Here is a 19,021-nt window from a genome sequence, read left to right on the forward strand (position 1 = left end):
TTATGTGTATGAGTACACTATAGCTGTACAGATGGCCGTGAGCCATCATGTGGCTGCTGGGAATTGAATTCAGGACCTCTGCTCACTCCGCCCCCGCTCAATCTGGCCCCGCGCTCTGGCCCCCGCGCTCTGGCTTAATACACTGTAGCTGTCTTCATATGCACCAGAAGAGGGCATCAGATCTCATCACAGATGGTTGTGAGCCACCATGTGGTTGCTGGAATCCGAACTCAGGACCTTCAGAAGAGCAGTCAGTGCTCTTACCCGCTGAGCCATCTCGCCAGCCCCCCAACTGTAGTTTTTGATCACCACTCCTCACCCAAGACCCCTGTATTGTCTGTACATGCCCTGTGTGGCATGTGTGAGCCCCCACTCACGTGCACACAAATGAGCACCTGTACAAGCTACAAATATACCATGTACACTCACCACCATATGAAGGGTTACTATACAACTTAGAATTCACATACAACATAAAATACATTTTATATCCACTGTTATATATATGATATATAGTATATATATGTGGTTTGTTTCAGCAGGGTTAAGAACAATTGCATGAGTACAAATAGACCACCCATCCCTTTGTTTATCTATGGAATCCTTTTCATCTGAGGAGTTAAGACTATGTACTCACATGAAACGTTAGATTCTTTTTTTTAGAACTTTTTTCTTAGATTTTATTTATTCATTTTAATATATATGAGTACACTGTTGCTGTCTCAGACACACCAGAAGAGGGCATCAGGTCCCATTACAGATGATTGTGAGCCACCATGTGGTTGTTGGGATTTGAACTCAGGACCTCTGGAAGAGCAATCAGTGCTCTTAACCGCTGAGCCATCATCTCTCCAGCCCCACCTGAACCATTAACTCTCAGTTCTTCCCACCATACCCTACCCCTGCCACCATGATCCTTTCTGTCTTTAGATAGTTGGCTAATCTAGGCACCCCATCTTCCCTTTTCCCCTTTCAAGATAGCATTTCTCTGTGTAGTCCTGGATGTCCTGAAACTCATTGTGTAGATCAGGCTAAGCCTCAAACTCAGAGATCTGCATGCCTCTGCCTCCCAGGAGTTGAGATTAAAGGTGTGTGCCACAATGCCTGGCTTCCATCTTCCATCTCTGATGACTGGACTATGTCCTTTGGTCTAAGGCTCCCAGGGCCCACCCAAGTTGCCACATTTATCTGAATTATTCTTTCTTGAAAGCTGAATAATATTATGTTGGGTGAATACAGTACATTTTCTTTATTCATTTAATCTTAGCTGTTGGCTGCCCACATTCCTGTGGTATTTCTGTACTACATTTTCTTGGTCTCTCTCCCCTCTTTCAACCTATGATGAATGTGCCTAGAGAGCTAGGCTCAAGTTGACTGTTCCTAGCACCAGGATGCTGTCTGTTTCTCTAAAGCCCTGGAAGATTTGGGGACTTCAAGGCCCAAAGACAATCCCTATCAATAGAGAGTAGGAACAAGAAGTCAGTGCTCAGCCTGGTAACTTTGAAATAACCATTCTGAGAGGCCTTCTCTGAGCTTCTTAGGTATCCTCATGACATCATATGAGGGTGAGCCTGGGCCGTCAGCGGGTTCTGGATAGTGCACATTTTCTTTTCCTGTCTGTCTAAGTCACTGTTCTATTGCTGTGAAGAAACATGACCAAGGCAAGCTTGATTATAGCTTCAAAGGATTCATCATTATCATCAGGGTGGGTTGCATGGCACGAAGGCAGACATAGTGCTGGAGGAGTAGATGAGAGCTACATCCTGATCCATAGGTGACAGACAGAGCCTCAAAGCCCACCCCAATGACACATCACCTTTGACAGGGCTTTACCTCCCAACCCTTTCCAACAGAGAACCAAGCTTCAAATATTTGAACCTATGGGGGTGTCTTAGGGTCTCATTGCTGTGAAGAGACACCATGACCATGGCGACTCTTTTTTTTTTTTTTTAAAGATTTATTTATTATTACATGTAAGTACACTGTAGCTGATTTTGGACACACCAGAAGAGGGCGTCAGATCTCATTACAGGTGGTTGGGAGCCACCATGTGGTTGCTGGGATTTGAACTCAGGGCCTTCTGAAGAGCAGTTAGTGCTCTTACCCGCTGAGCCATCTCTCCAGCCCATCCATGGCGACTCTTATAAAGGAAAACATTTAATTGGGGCTGGCATACAGTTTCAGAGGTTTAATCCATTATCATCATGGTGGCATTCAGGCAGACATGGTGCTGGAGAAGGAGCTGTGAATTCTACATCTTGATCCACAGGCAGCAGAAGTAGATTGTGTTCTACACTGGGCAGAACTTGAGCACAGAAGCCCTCAAAATCTGTCTCCACAGTGACAAACTTCTTCCAACAAGGCCACACCTACGAATAAATGCTAGCTGGTATGGGCCTATCATTCAAACACGAGTCTGGGGGAGGCATTCCCATGTAAACCACCCACAGGAAGCCATTCTTATTCAAACCACCACATTACATTGTCTTATTGTTTTAATTTCATGCCACCTGCTTCCTAGGATCACCTTCCAAAATAAACCACCTGTACCAAGGTCCCAGGAAGCTCTCTCTGCTTTGGGAATTGTGAGTGACCTCCTTTGAGGCACCTGCTTATTCTAGTCCCTTCTCCCCTACAAAAGAACATTTGATTCTGATTTTCAGTTCCTCATTACAGCACTAAAACAGATTAAAATGTAAATTAAATTAAAACATACAAGTATTAAGATGGTGCTTACTTTGGCCTACTTACTGGGCACACTAGGTGACTTGTAGCTTGGGAATTCTGAGAAGATACCCAGGCAGGGGCAGAGTTAGGGTAAACAAATCAACCAACCAATCAATCAACCAATCAATCAAACAAACAGACAACGAAACCAACTTGACTTTCTATTTCCGCCTGTCCAATCAAAATGAAACATCACAGTAGGACTATGACTGTTGTATCTGGATTTTTAAATTTTTATTTCTTTATTTATTTCATATGTGAGTACACTGTCACCGTCTTCAGACACAACAGAAGAGGGCCTCGGATCCCATTACAGGTGGTTGTGAACCATCATGTGGTTGCTGGGATTTGAACTCAGGACCCCTGGAGGAATAGTCAGTGCTCTATAACCTCTGAGCCATCTCTCCAGCCCCATATCTGGATTTTATATGCCCTGACCTTTCTGACTTACCATTTGTAACCATTAATCTTTATTGTCAACTTGAAAATTTAGAATCACCCAGGAGATTGGTGACATACATCCTGGAAGTCTATGAGGACATCTCCAGAGATGGTTCTCTGAGGGGGAGGACTTCCCTTGAGCGTATGAATAGCATCATGCTATGGGGCTAGGGACCCTGACACAATCAGAGGGGTAAGGAAGAGCCAGCAAGATGTTGGCATCCTCTTTGTTTTCCTGGCAGATCCCAGGGCTCAGAACGGGCTGTAGCGTCAGGACCTCATTCCTTTCACCTGGGAGTCACAGTTGTATGCCGTTAGCTGTTTCTGCTCCCATGATCTCAGTGCCTTGCCTTGGGCTGCCGTGGCGACAGGAAGGTACACACTGGCCTAGAGGTATTGGTCCTTTCCGTGATCCTTGCTAGGAGGACATTCTGTTGGCTCAGCAATGAGATCCGCAGGTACCCGCAGGGCGAGGAGGAAGGGCTCACTCACTCTGTGCTGGGAAGAAGCCTGAGAAGAAAGGCGTCGAAGAAGCTGGTGCCTGTCAGTCTGGTGTGTGAGGCTCAAGGAAGAAGCTAACCAGAGCTTCTGTAGAGAGTTTTATGAACACCGCGAGCTGACCCGGTGAAAGGTGGTCTGGTCTGCCTGAGGGGCGGAGGGAGGGGGTCCCTGGAGGAGTGGGAGTGGCCCGAGGAATGGGCTGTAGCGTCAGGACCTCCTTCCTTTCACCTGGGAGGCACCAGGCTTCACGGAACACCTAAATAGGAAAGTGAAGGAAGGGCGCAAAGGAGGCTTGTCTTTCTAGGTTTGTGAGTTAGGGGAAGGGAGGGGCGAAGGCTTAAATTAAATGAGCTTAAAGTTTGATTTAGATTGGATCGGACTTTGTAATAACAGCCAGTCAGACCGCTTGTTAACACCCGGAGGTGACAGGAAAAGCGATAAAATGTGCCCTAGATTCTTCCAGAAGAAATGGGAGGCCACATAGAATAATGTAAAAAGACAGCCGTGTGAAAAAGTGCTCTTTCATGATTTTCCTTCACTATATAGTCCAGTTAGTACAAAAATTCAGCTGTTATAAAATGTTGCTCAGCACAGCAGGGCTGGGGTGGGGGAGGGAGCCCACTTTCCCACACTCCCGACCCCCAAGAGAAAGCGGGCAAGCAAGAATCAGCAAGCTCGCCCTGCCAGCATCTCGTCTTTCTCTTGTCAGTCTGTCCCAGACCTTGTGTACCAGAGGCTGCAAAAGCCCTCCCGCTGTCTTTAGGCTTCCCAGGTGCGCTGCTTTCAGGCGACCTGGGAGGGCCACTGAGAAGTCCTGCGTTCGTGTCTACTTCTGAGGAAAGCTGTGAATTTCGAAGCAGACAAGCTTGCGTTGAGACAAGAGCCTTTCAAGTGGGTAGCCGGCTACACATCACCCCTAGATTCGGAGGCAGAGGCAGGAGGGTATCTGTGAGTCCCAAGGGAGATCTTGCCTCAAACAAAAAGACACCCCAATTCCCGCCCCCACCCCCGCCAAATCCTCACACAGTCTCACACACAAAACCCTTTCAGAGACCACTTTAGTCTCCTGTCCATCAGCTCCCCCTACATCCCTCCCGAGTTCTCCCGCTGGACCTCAATTCTCCCTGCTGCACGTAATTAAAAGAGGCTCTCTCTTCCGATTGGACCACAGCACATCCCACTCGTGGGAGTCCCGGCTTTAGGTCGGTCACCTCAGGCTTTTCTTCTTTCTCTTGGGTCTGAGGCTGGATGCTCCGGACCACTGTGGTCCCGTGAGCTGCAGGGTCGTATCCGGCCGCCAGAGGGCGCTCGGCTCCCCCACGGTGCTCCGGCCGAGAGGAGGCGCCGGGGCTCTCGAGCATCTCCGGGCGGCCGGGAGGGGGTGCGCGCCTTGGGCCGCTGCAGCCCGGCTTCTGTCACCGCGGACGGCACCTCACTGGAGGGTGGGCGGGAGTGGCGTCTTTGTCCGGCGAGGCGTCCTCAGCCCGGGCCATTCCTGTGATCGGAGCCGGGCGGCCTGGGCGGTGCCCAGCGGTGAAGTGCGCGGGCGGAGGGCTGGCTGCGGCCACGGCCCCAGGTACCCCGGTGCCCCAAGCTCGCCACCTGCGCCACCTCTGCCCGCGCTCTGTCAAGTTGCAGAAGACCCGGGTGGGTCGGGAGTCTGGACGCGTGGGCGCGTTGCAAACTCCAGCTGCGAAGGAGCTGCGTGCGGAGGTAGCCCGGCCCGGGATGCTCTCGGAGGCTGACCTGGGCTCTCTGCACATCCTTCTTGGCTCCTCCAGACCCAGGTGAGCGACTGCTGTCCGCGCTTCCCGATCCGGCTGGAGACAGGTGCAGAGCGGGGCGGAGGCGGTGCCTTTTGCTGGCTTCTCTAGCATCAGAGAGCCCGCTCCCGGCTGCCCACATCTTCTGCTCCGCCGGAGAGAGGCTGCAGCCCACTCGCACCTTCCGGGGATGTCAGGTTGAGCACGGTGTTTTAGAGGCGACAGCGGGTTAGCCTAAGCGAGCTCCCACCCCTCTCCACCCCCAGCTCGGGATAATTCGGTCCGCGTCTTCGTCTTAATTTAGCACCGATGTGTTATTTCCTTGGAGCCTTAGAATGGTAAGGCTTGCTCCATCCATTTTTCAACCCCCTTCATTCTGAGTCTGTGCAGGGAAAGGAACTACAGGCTTGCAAGTGATGTTACTACCGTTCTATTTTAAATACAAACACCCAGAGAAGTACGCTTGGCGGCGTGCCAGAGGCGCCTGCACTCTTTGTTATGTAAGTGCTTCACAGGAATATTTGCTGGTTGGTAAAGTTAGGAGCGGTTACCAGAGAACGTAAGAGCGCAGGAAGTCAGAGCCATAATTTCTGTCTTAGCTCAAAACTTTCCTTCAGGAGAAGCATGCGATGGCTTTGATATCATTTAAAGGCGACGCGAGGTCCTTTCAAAAGAAAAATCCATATGGTAGAATCTCAAGAGTTAAGACACAAACCAGGTTTTTATGAAGTCTGTTATGAAAACCAGTGGGACGTCTCTGACAAGAAATAGGTAGGAAGTGATTTAAAGAAATAGATCCCTCTCCCATAGCCGTTTTGGCTTTTAAACTGTTAGGTAAATTTATTTTGCTGTCACGTGGACATGACTATTTGTGAGTTGACAGTTATTAAAGATCTCTGCTTGCACGTACATTTTCAGGTACAAAGATGAAAGTGGAAAGCATCAGCTACGCATCCTGTTCTTACTAGTTTCTGGTGATGGCGTTTGTTATGTGTATGGCTTTCTGGTGCTTGACATGTGTCGTCAGAGCTGAGATTGTTGGTGGGCATCATTTCATGCTTCGCTTAGTCCCCATGCAGCATAAGGTGGGGCTCTGTGGGTTCGAGGTACCCCAGCCAGGCGCGTGGCATATAGGGAGAGAAACTTGTGTTGGACTGGAGAGAAGCTAATAGATTTTAGCCCTGGTCTCTTTTCATCTAAGTGATTTGGTTTTCTTGCAAAGAAAAGCTGTGTGCTCCAGGGACCCTTAGTATCATAGAGGGAACCCATGGGAGTCCTAGTGGGGTACAGTGCATTGTGAAGAGGAAACCCTGAAAGTTCAGGAGTCTTGGGGAGAGGGAGCATCTTCTTTTTGTTTACATGATTTCAAAAAAAAAAAAAAATCAAGTTTCACCAAGGATTGTTTTTCTCACTGAATGGATGTTTTCATATACTGTATAGGAGTGCAAACTCGTCAGTCAGGTGCACAAAAGCCTCTTCGGTATTTTTAAGGACAGAGGGGAAGCTGGCATCTTTTGTAAGTCCACATCTCCACACCTTGGGGCGGGCTTACTGAGGCTTTATGGGAGCTTATGTAAGAGCCACTACGGTGCTTTTGGTACTCGGTTAAACTCCCTGCTTTGGCTATTACATAATTGACATGGAACTAGGCTGTCAGAGCTGAAATCGTGGGGGAGGATGTATAAAAACCTAGGCTCATGTGGATGCACACAACACACACACACACACACACACACACACACACACACACACACACGAGTGCGCACAGCTTTATAATGAATTGCTGCTGTCAAATTAGAGGGAGCAGCAGGGATGGTCGTTTGTGAACGGGAGATAAGAACTGTGTCAGGAGGATGGCTGGAATAGATAACTGTTATGTTTAGCAATTTTCTAGAGATCTCAGTGCTGTCTGGAAACTACTGCAGCCCTTTACATGCTGCCTGAGACACAGGGGCTGGGACTCTTGAGCTTCTGGTCCCTCACCCGGACTTACCCAGAGAGGCTCTGGGAGGAGCACTGGCCATGTATTTATTTATATGGTTTTGTAGTTTTGGATTTCCTTTTAAATGGGGAGGATTCCCTTGCCACCGTCTCAGCCCCCAATTATATAAATCCAAGTTTCTATGAATCTTGCATCTGTTCCATTTTCTGTTATGTTTAAATGTTACCTTATAAAATAGCCTTTTCTTTTCTTTTGTTTTATTATTATTATTTTTTATGTTTATGAATACACTGTAGCTGTCTTCAGACCCATCAGAAGAGGGCATTATGGATGGTTGTAAGTCACCATGTGGTTGCTGGGAATTGAGCTCAGAACCTCTAGAAGAACAGTCAGTGTTCTTAACCATGGAGCCATCTCTCCAGCCAAGCCTTTTCTTTTTTTTAAAAAAATATTTTATGTGTGTGTTTGCCTGCATGTCTGTGTTCCATATGCATGCAGTACCCATGGTGGCCAGAGGAGGGCATCAGATCTCCTAGAACCGGAGATTCAGGTTGCTGTGAACTACCTCGTGAGTGCTGGGAATTGATTTCAGCTCCTCTAGAACAGCAGCCATGATGTTACCTGTTGAGCTATCCTCCCAGTCCTTTCCCCGCTCCCCCCAAACCTCATGGATCTACAGGTTCCTGAAGACCAGTCCTATGTTTTGTCATTTCTCAGGACTTCTTTTTGGATCTGAGTGTGATCTGGAGAAAAGAAAAACAAACAAACACCAAAAAACAAAAACAAACAAACAAAAAACCCCTAAACCCCCCAACCCCCCCAACCCCCCCAAAACAAAAAGACCCCAAAAACCCAAAAAACCAAAAAAAAAAAAAAAACAAAAAAAAACCAGCACCAGGAAAGGGTATGTGTGGAAAGTAGGCTGCAGCTCATCGCATCTCAGGCAGCCTGCCAAGAGATAAGGAAGAAAACAAAACAAAACAACTATGAGATATTCATTAAAAAATGTTAGTGGTAACAGAGAGCACCGGCTCTGTTGGGGGCCTTCCTGAACAAACTCTTTAGCATCTTTCTCAAGTAGGAATTTCAAATAGTGAACAAATAAACCTAGCCTTGGGAAATAACCCACAAGAAACAAAGTATGTTGGGAAGGACCAGATGAGGTAGAGAGACTGTCTGATTAGCAGTCTTATCAGTGGGTAAGAGCCTTTAAACCCGGCTTGAGAGGGGAGTTGTTACTCTTTGTAATAACTTTGTAACTCTTTGCTGAGGAGGGTCTCCTTTTGCTGACTTGATTTCTGCTTTCTATTGGAACTGGAATGTCTTCAGACTTCCCCTTTTTTGATTCTTCCCACCATAGCACATGATACTCATCTATCATCATCCATCACCAGTCACCTGATATTTATTATCAGGTGTCCTCCAGCATCCACAATTCATTATCCATCCATCCTCCGTCAGCATCACCCATCCATTTATAAAGACACCGTCCTTCACCAAACACACAGGCTCCCTATGAGCCCTTTCCTCAACTGGAGTTTGACATTGGCCTAGAAGATCTGCACTTTCAGCTGAATGATTTTTTTCTTCCATGCTCTAGCTATGAGACTTGAAGGCTCTCTAACATGGCTTGTAGTGGGCATGGAATGACCAGGAAAGACTTTAGCTTGAGTTCCTTTTTGTTACATTATTTATTTAAAAAGTGAAACAAAACCTTAACATTGTAAATCATCACTCCATCACTTTGTGATGCAAACATGTCTCTACCACCCAGGGATGCTTTTTCTCAGAGACCTTTTGAAATATGCTCACTAGGAAGGACAAAGCTCTGCCTCCAGTCTCTGCAGAAGGATAAGACCTAACCATGGTGATGCTAGACTGCAGACAGAACCCCCTAATCACAGACATTGAATATTGCCTTATTTCTTAAATTTCGTATATTTCTTCTCTCATGACTCTGACTCCACACTCATGGACAGGAGTTAAGTTCAAGCAGCAGCAGCAGCAGCAGCAGGAGGACAGGAGTTAAGTTCAAGTGGTAGTAGTAGTAGTAGTAGTAGTAGTAATAGTAGTAGTGGTGGTAGTAGTTCTCCTCCTCATTCCTTCTCCTTCTTTCTTCTTTCTTCCTCCCTTTCCTCCCTCTCTTCCTCCTCCTCCTGTACCTCCCCATCCTTCTTTCCTCCTCCTCTTCCTCCTTTTCTTTGAGACAGGGTTTCACTGTGTAGCCTTGGCTGTCCTAGAATGCTCTATGTAGACCAGGCTGGCCTTGAACTCAGAGATATAGAGCTGACACTCAAGGGTTCTTGGCAAGGGAGGAGCCCATGGGGGTCTCTGAGCACAGAGGGCAGCTGGCACCTGGAAGTCAGGGCTAGGGGCAGCAGTGAAAATTTTCATGCTGATATCATAATGATCAACCAGCAGCTTGCTCTGGGGGGTGCTGGCATGTCCTTGCAGGGCTTATCAGTTGATGTCAGAGAGACAGGTGTAACCAAGGTTTCTCAGGGCATCAGAACCCTAGTTATATGTCCTCACTGGGCATCATCCTGGTCTGTTTTAGGAAAGAGGCCAGCAGGCAAGTTCCATGGCCACTTGGACTTTTGCCCCTCACCTTAGGAATGTATTGGAGCTGTGGTGGAGAACCACAAAATTCATCCTTGAGGAATATTTCAATAGCTAAAGAAAATGAGCCAGAGAAAAGCCCACCTGAAGGTAACCTGGCTATGTGGTGTTTAGTGTGGCAATGAAGATCCTGGACACCCAGACCTTGCATCCAATGGCTCGGACATAATGGCTGTGGGTATGTGTGCATCTGAACCCAAACTTCCATAGATCCTTTACCCTGGAAGATAGAAAAGCCCCTGGGAGAATGGGAGCTAGGAACTGGCTGATGTTTTTACCTGCCTTTTTGGGCACAGAGGCTGAGCTTGGGGTGTAGGCCAAAGTCTAGGCTAAGTGCTTATTTGTAAAAGACTGTGGCTTGTAACCACGTTTAACCCCCTGGAGCCCAAGGATGTGTCTCCTGTGTGGAGGTTCTTTGGTCCACATCATAGCAGCTTTGATGAGCATGTGCAGGTGACAGTTATGGGCGGCTGCTGAGTCTGTTGCTGCATCTTGTGTTGCTTTGCAAACTTGGGAGATGCAAGATTTAAGGACATTCCTGGCTTTTTGGCACAACTTTCATCTGACAGACTTTCATCTGTCGTGAATGGGCCATTACAACAGATCGATCTGTATGTGTGATGTAAAATCCAAATGGATTGCAAAATAGATTTAAGATTTAAGACCCCAGCTGGGTACTGACCTTTAACCCCAGCACTCCAGAGATAGAGGCAGGTGGATCTCTGTGAGTTTGAGGCCAGCCTGGTCCATATAGCAAATTTCAGGACAGCCAGGACTACATAGAGAGACTCTGACTCGGGGGTGATGGGAGGGGGGGAAATCACATTCCCAGGCACTTGATATGCTCTTAGCTACTCGAGCCTTCTTGGGGTGGTTTTCTCAGTCAACATTCTTACCTTCTGCTAAGAAAATAGAAAACAAATGATGAAATGAATAAGTGTCTGGGTCTCTTGTTTTTATTTTCTGACTTGTTACCAGGTTATGAACTAGTTGGAAGGAGAGGAGCTAATTGGCTCAATCTGCTGATGCACTGCTTGCTTTGTGTTTCACAAGAACGGTTATTTTCTTTTAGGATAATGAATGGCCCTTGTCCTGATCAGGGCAGCTTGATGACACTTCAGTACTTCTCTGTGTTCTCCCTGTGCCCTCTATGGAGCAGATTCAGTTTCTAGATCGAGTGTAGGAAGTGAGCAATGGGTGTGGTTAAGGCCAGCCCTGTGCCCATGACAGGTTGGTATTGGTGCTGGGAAGTCTGAGCCTCCTGCAGACAGAAGAGGCATATTAACTATAGTACATCTGTGCAGAAGCAGATTGAGATGGATACAGTGATTTCCCGTGCTTTCTAGAAGCACTGGGGAGAGAGCACGGAGCATAGAGCCACGGGTTATAGGAAATGACAACGGAGGCAAACGCTAGGAAACCTAAGTCCCCACACTTTGCCAGATGGCTGCTGTAAAGTACTAATCCCAAACACAATATGAACATGGTCTCTGCGAAATGACTGGAGAAGTAATCTCAAACTATCAGAATTAATTAATTGTCTGCGCTGAATGGTTTGAAATTACTCATGCAAAATACCTTCTTAGCACAATCTCTCTACACACCATTTTTAGTTCGCAATTATTTTAAAAAAAATATTTATTTTTATCTTATGTGTTTGGGTGTTTTGCCTGCACATATAGCTGTGCACTGTGCATGCAGTGCCCATGGAGGCCAGAAGAAGGTGTCATATCCCCTAGAACTGGAGTTATAGATGGCTGTGAGCTGCTATGTGGGTGCCTGGAATTGAACTCAGGTCCTCTGGAAGAGCAGACAGTGCTCTTTACCACTGAGCCATATCTCCAGCTCCTATGAAGTTATTTTAATACAATGATGTCTTCAATTCTCAAACTTAATACTGGAAAGTTTCTGCTAGGTTTGAGGATTGTAATTCTGAGAACTTAAGATGCTGCAGTGAACTGTACATGTGCGTTAGCTGGTATTTTAGTTCATGGAGTTAAGAACAGAAGAGCAGAACCTCCCTATCCCCCCGCACCCCCCATCAATCTACCCTTTATTATATATAGTATTATAGTGTCATTCTGGAGCTTAATACTTGAGCCCATCATCTTAGGGGATGTTACAAGACCTCTCCTCAAAACAACCCCTCCCCCAACAATATACCCCAAAATAGTGGATCTTATAATGTGTACATTATATATCATTAAAATTATGCTGCAAAAAAAATTCCATCACTCAGTGTGCTAGTTTTCTGTTACTATAACAAAATATCAGAGTGTGGATGCTTACAGCATGTCCAACCCATGACTTGTAGCTGGCTGCATGTGACCACATCTGGCTGTGGATATGGGATATGGCTCCATATTGTAAACTTACTTAAAACACTGAGACTTATTTATTTGTTGTTACTTGATTGTTGTGGTTCTAAAGCATAAACTTTACAGGTCACTTTGTGAATCAAAACTAAAAGGTTGGACATTCCTGGAATAAAAGGGTTAATTAATTATTTTTTCCATTTACTTCTTCTAGTTTGTGTGTGTGTGTGTGTGTGTGTGTGTGTGTGTGTGTGTAGCAATAATAATTAAAGAAGGGGTTTGGGAAGGTGTGAGGGAGGCGTGGGAGAGCTGGAAGGAGGAGAGTGAGGTAGAAATGATATAATGCATAAGTTCATGTATGAAATTCTCAAAAAAAGTGAAAATAGAAAAAAAAAAAAAACCAAAAACTTATAAGACACACACAGCTGAGAATGGCTGTACCTGTGTGGTAATCCTAATTCAATCCAATACTGTGAGTAATGCTTCAACTACATTGAAAATAAAGCCAAATAGAGTTAGTGACACTGCAGTTCATTTAATCTAGTCTATCTGTAATATGGTAATTTTCTCATGTAAATTTTCTCAGCCACACATCTAGAGGCCAGGAGACAATTTGTAGAGTCAGTTGGGTTCCAGAGATAGAACTCATTTCTACCTGCTGAGCCATCTCACAACCCCCAAATCCTGTATTTTATTTTATTTTTTTTTAATTTTTATTTATTTATTTTTTTGGGGGGGGTTTCGAGACAGGGTTTCTCTGTGTATCCCTGGCTATCCTGGAACTCACTCTGTAGACCAGGCTGGCCTCGAACACAGAAATCTGCCTGCCTCTGCCTCCCAAGTGCTGGGATTAAAGGCGTGCGCCACCACCGCCTGGCTTTGTATTTTATTTTATTGTTTGTGTTTTCAAGACAGGGTTTCTCTGCATAGCCCTGGCTGTCCTGGGTCTTGCCCTGCAAACCAGGCTGGCCTGGAACTCAGAGATCTGCTTGTCTCAGCCTTCTGAGTGCAGGTACTAAAGGTGTACGCCACCACATCCAGTTCAGAATCCTGCATTTTATACTACTAATGAATCTTAGTACTACTGACTAGCTGCATTTCAGGGACCTAGTAGCCGTGTCGGTGTGAATGGCTATTATATCGGTGACTTTTATGTAGTCTTCAGGCTTTTAGTTAATTTTTTAAAATATACAACTCAGTATTGACAATTTTTAAGTCATCAAAATAATTTATAATAGGTAAATGCCTCTTAAATATACATGGTATCTTCTGAAGCTAAAAGTAATATGCACTCAACCAGTTTTTAAAATCTATTTGGAACATTATACATGATAGAAGTAGAAAAAATCTTTTTTAAAATTATTATGTATTTATGATTATATCTAAGTACACTGTAGCTGTCTTCAGATGCACCAGAAGAGGGCATCAGATCTCTTTATGAATGGTTGTGAACCACCATGTGATTGCTGGGATTTGAACTCAGTCACTGCTCTTAACTGCTGAGCCATCTCTCCAGCCCGAAAAAAAATCTCTTATGAAGTCCTCTGTGAAAGGAAATTGTGAAAAGCTCCTGATTAGACAGAAACCATTCCATCTCTAAGGGAGAATAAATACTCAGTGTAACTGTGGCTTCATGGAATGAATTGGGTAGTGTTCCTTCTGTTTCTATTTTGTGGAATAGTTTGAAGAGTATTGGTATTAGGTCTTCTTTGAAGGTCTGATAGAATTCTATACTAAACCCATCTGGTCCTGGGCTTTTTTTGGTTGGGAGACTTTTAATGACTGCTTCTATTTCTTTAGAGGTTATGGGACTGTTTAGATGGTTTATCTGATCCTGATTTAACTTTGGTATTTGGTATCTGTCTAGAAAAATTGTCCATTTCAACCAGATTTTCCAGTTTTGTTGAATATAGGCTTTTGTAGTAGGAGCTGATGATTTTTTTAATATCCTCAGTTTCTGTTTTATATCTCCCTTTTCATTTCTGATTTTGTTAATTGGATACTCTCTTTGTGCCCTCTGGTTAGTCTGACTAAGGGTTTATTTATCTTGTTGATTTTCTCAAAGAACCAGCTTCTGGTTTGGTTGATTCTTTGTATAGGTCTTTTTGTTTCTATTTGGTTGATTTCAGCCCCGAGTTTGATTATTTTCTGCTGTCTACTCTTCTTGGGTGTATTTGCTTCTTTTTGTTCTAGAGCTTTCAGGTGTGCTGTTAAGCTGCTAGTGTATGCTCTCTCCAGTTTCTTCTTGGAGGCACTCAGAGCTGAGTTTTCCTCTTAGCACTGTTTTCATTGTGTCCCATAAGTTTGGGTATGTTGTGTCTTTATTTTCATTAAATTCTAAAAAGTCTTTAATTTCTTTATTTCTTCCTTGACCAAGATATCATTGAGTAGAGTGTTGTTCAGATTTCATGTGTATGTAGGTTTTCTGTTGTGTTTGTTGCTACTGAAGACTAGCCTTATTCTGTGGCGATCTGATAGAAGTACATGGGATTATTTGTATCTGTTGAGGCCTGTTTTGTGACCGATTATGTGGTCAGTTTTGGAGAAGGTACCATGAGGTGCTGCGAAGAAGTTATATTCTTTTCTTTCAGGATGAAATATTCTATAGATATCTGTTAAATCCATTTGGTCCATAACTTCTGTTAGTTTCACTGTCTCTGTCCATTGCTGAGAGTGGGGTGTTGAAGTCTCCCACTATTATTGTGTGAGGTACAATGTATGCTTTGAGCTTTAGTAGAGTTTCTTTTATGAATGTGGGTGCCCTTGCATTTGGAGCATAGATGTTCAGAATTGAAAGTTCTTCTTGGTAAATTTTTCCTTTGATGAATATGAAGTGTCCTTCTTTGCTTTTATTCAATATTAGAATGGCTACTTCAGCTTGTTTCTTGGGACCATTTGCTTGGAAAATTGTTTTTTAGCCCTTTACTCTGAGGTAGTGTCTGTCTTTTGTTGGGAACCATGAGAGCCCTGAGATAAACATCCTGCCCCAGCTAATTGAGAACCCTGAGATTAACATCCTGCCTGACAATCACAAGGATGTGAACCCTGAGATTAACATCCTGCCTGACAATCACAAGGATCTGGCTTGGCCCTGGGAAAAGAACATTCACGGAAATTCACCCCCTCTCCACCTGTCATCCACCCCCTCCCCACCTGTCACCCCGGAGCTCAAACCCAGAAGATTTTGTAACCTTCCATCTCCCTCCTTCCTCTCCCCCTCCCCTTCAAGATTTTTGCTTTAAATATGCTCGGCTCCACTAAGTAAACGGCTCTTGACAAGCAATGCTTCCTTGAGTCCTGTCATCTCTCTCGCCCATTCTTTATTCACAGGTTGTGACCCTCCTCGTTCCCCCAATAACTTGACCTGCAGGCCGGGTCAGTCTTTGACACTGAGAAGCATTTCCTGTATGTAGCAAAATACTGGGTCCTGTTTACATATCCAGTCTACTAGTCTATGTCTTTTTACTGGGGAATTGAGTCCATTGATGTTAAGAGATATTAAGGAATAATGATTGTTGCTTCCTGTTATTTTTGATGCTATTTTTATATTTGTGTGGCTATCTTCTTTTGTGTTTATTGAAAGAAAATTACTTTCTTGCTTTTTCTAGGGTGTAGATATTGTGTAAATTTGGTTTCGTCATCAAATATCTTAGTTTCTCCATCTATGGTAATTGAGAGTTTTGCTGGGTATAGTAGCCTGGGCTGGCATTTGTGTTCTCTTAGGGTCTGTATGACATCTGCCCAGGATCTTCTAGCCTTCATAGTCTCTGGTGTAATTCTGATAGGTCTGCCTTTATATGTTACTTGCCTTTTTTCCCTTACTGCTTTTAAAATTCTTTCTTTGTTTTGTGCATTTGTTGTTTTGACTGCTATGTGACAGGAGGAATTTCTTTTCTGGCCCAATCTACTTGGAGTTCTGTAGGCCTCTTGTATGTTTATGGGCATCTCTTTCTTTAGGTTAGGGAAGTTTTCGTCTATAATTTTTGTTGAAGATACTTACTGACCCTCTAAGTTGGGAATCTTCACTCTCTTCTATACCTATTATTTCTTAGGTTTGATCTTTTCATTGTATCCTGGACTTCCTGGATGTTTTGGGTTAGGAGCTTTTTGCATTTTGCAATTTCTTTGACTGGTGTGTCAATGTTTTCTATGGTATCTTCTACACCTGAGATTCTCTCTTCTATCTCTTGTGTTCTGTTGGTGATGTTTGCATCTATGAGTCCTGATCTCTTTCCTAGGTTTTCTATCTCCAGGGTTGTCTCCTTTTATGTTTGCTTTATTGTTTCTATTTCTATTTTTAGATCCTGGATGGTTTTGTTCCATTCCTTCACCTGTTTGGTTGTGTTTTCCTGTAATTTTTTTAAAGATTTATTTATTTATTTATTTATTTATTTATTTAATGTATATGAGTACACTGTTGCTGTCTTCAGACACACCAGAAGAGGGCATCTGGAGCTAGAGACTGAGCTACGGGAGGCCACCTGCTAGGGAGTTTGGATGCCCTTCCTTGTTAGCAAGCTATGGAAAGCCCTGCAGTGGAATTTGTGTTCTAGCTTCAACACGCAGACAAGCCATTGACTTTTCTTATTTCCCTTTAGTCTTCTGCAGGACAGGAGTATAGAGATCCTAGGGGTTATTATGAAGATTAAAGGAACTAGCAGTGGTCCCATCTATGACTCCCATGACTATAGAGACCATCTCCCGACAGACTCCATACACTAAATTCATAGTTCTTCTTCAATGTGGCTGTACTCTAGTGCATTCAGAGAACACTATTAAGAATATACATCCTTGGTGCATCAGGGTCAACCTTAGGGTTGGTATTTAGGAATTATGTCCATGTTCTGTGTGTATAGATACCAGTTTTTGATTGTTTACCAATGTGCAATGTTCTTAGCCTTTTTCTATCTGAGGCCCAGGGTGTTACACCAGCTCCACGTTCTGTTGTTAGCGATGGTCTATAGACCCTACTCTGACCACAGTGGTCATTCCCTATGCCCCAGTGTTCCTCTGTGTGAGGTTGACCAGTTGCTTCTTGGCCAGCCCATGCTCCTCCACAGAATGCCCTTATTTAGTCTGGCTTTCACTGGTGCATATGTAATCTTCACAGATCAGCTAGGATACCTTAACTTCGTTCAAACTCTTACATACGTGTTTTGTTGGTCAGCTTATATGTATGCCAGAGATCAACCTGGTGTGTCATTCCTCAGAAGCTGCCCATCTTGGATCTAAAGACAGGATCTCTCTCTCTCTCTCTCTCTCTCTCTCTCTCTCTCTCTCTCTCTCTCTTTTGGTTTTTCGAGACAGAGTTTCTCTGTGTAGCCCTGGCTGTCCTGGAACTCACTCAGTAGACCAGGCTGGCCTCGAACTCAGAGATCCACCTGCCTCTGCCTCCCAAGCGCTGGAATTAAAGGCGTGCGCCACCACCGCCCAGCGAGACAGGATCTCTTATTGAGACCCAGCATGTGCTAATTAAGCTAGGCTGCCTGGCTGGTGAGCCCCAGGCTCCACCTGTCCATTTCCCCAGTGTAGGGATCACCACCACACCTAGCTTTTTATGAAGTTGATAGGGATCAAACTCAGGTCCAATTTTGCTCTGTGTGGTGAGCCCTTTAACACCTGAGTTACCTTCCAAACCATTGCCTCCTGTCTCCTCGTTACTATTGGTTCTATAATTCCAAATGGTTGGGACTGTTTAATTTTCAGTAACTGTGTGGCCATTAATAACATTAATAACAATACATGCCTTTCTCTGATGACTAAGGCTCTCCCTCAACAATTGCTATCAATGACACACTTTCAGCTTTGTGGTGGTCAGCATAGGTTACAATGTCTCTATTTTAAGGTGCAGCCACTATGGGGATCCCTCAGACGGAGTGCCTCTGAATACCACTTTTCCATTGCATCTCCCTTAATGACCCTCTGATGCTCTTTGAGAAGTCTGGGGCTGGAGAGATGGCTCAGCCATTAAAGTCTAGGCTCACAACCAAAAATATAAGAGAAATCTGATTGGTTATGAGGGAAATAACTGGTTTCCCTTAGCTTGCCAACTTGAACTCTTTCATTGCTCTATAGAGTTCCAATGGCAATTTTGGCATTGCATTTTGATCTTATATTTTATCCTAACACTTAGAAAATACAGAAAACAGGTGACTGGTACTCAAGAGATCGATATGTTTATTTGGCAGGAGGGTGCTCATGCATGAACACAGAGCGAAAATTGCCACGGACTGGGATTTCTTACAGGGTCCCTTGTTCCGCAGGACGAGGGGTTCTGGCCAGGTGTGCACGGGATTCGGCTTTGACAAACAGACTAGACACGAGTGGTATAAGGTCTGAGTGTATTTTCCAAATATGGAGTCAGGTTTATATAGTCGATACAGAAGGGTTTGAAAGAGTCAGGTGGTACAATGGTCAAGAAACATCAAAACAAGGTGCAGGTACATCGCCCTTCATTAGGAACACAATGAGTCAGCAGCAAAGTAAATACATGTTAATTTAGCAGGAACTAAACAGGGATTACAATCTGAAAGAAAGCTAGCTCTAAGGTGACCTTGGCTTAGAAGCCAGGTTGCAGATAGTTCCTCTTCAGTTTGTTGTTTTGGTTACAGACTGGGTGGGCCTAAGTAAGTTCCTCAACCATGCTGTTTTTCTGGGCTAGCGGAGGTTAGCCCCAGGGAACACTTGTTAAGCTAGTTCCTAGGAGTGATTCA

General features: G+C 44.6%; 1 protein-coding gene across 4 annotated transcripts in view; it reads left to right on the forward strand.

The window, feature by feature from the left end:
• Positions 1 to 19,021, forward strand: part of Mtus2 (microtubule associated scaffold protein 2) — a 388,646-nt gene that overhangs the window by 2,405 nt on the left and 367,220 nt on the right. The window contains exon 1 of one of the 4 annotated variants that reach the window (XM_031338773.1): positions 5,060 to 5,770. The exons of 1 other annotated variant lie outside the window; for it this stretch is intronic. The gene's annotated coding sequence lies outside the window, so the exon portion shown is untranslated. Of the gene's footprint in view, positions 1 to 5,059; positions 5,771 to 5,846; positions 6,204 to 19,021 lie in introns of those variants that run through there. 2 more of the 4 variants (XM_031338772.1, XM_031338774.1) reach the window with 2 other exon arrangements.

The sequence above is a fragment of the Mastomys coucha genome, unplaced genomic scaffold, assembly GCF_008632895.1.
Source record: "Mastomys coucha isolate ucsf_1 unplaced genomic scaffold, UCSF_Mcou_1 pScaffold22, whole genome shotgun sequence".
In the NCBI taxonomy this organism is placed as follows: Eukaryota; Metazoa; Chordata; class Mammalia; order Rodentia; family Muridae; genus Mastomys; species Mastomys coucha.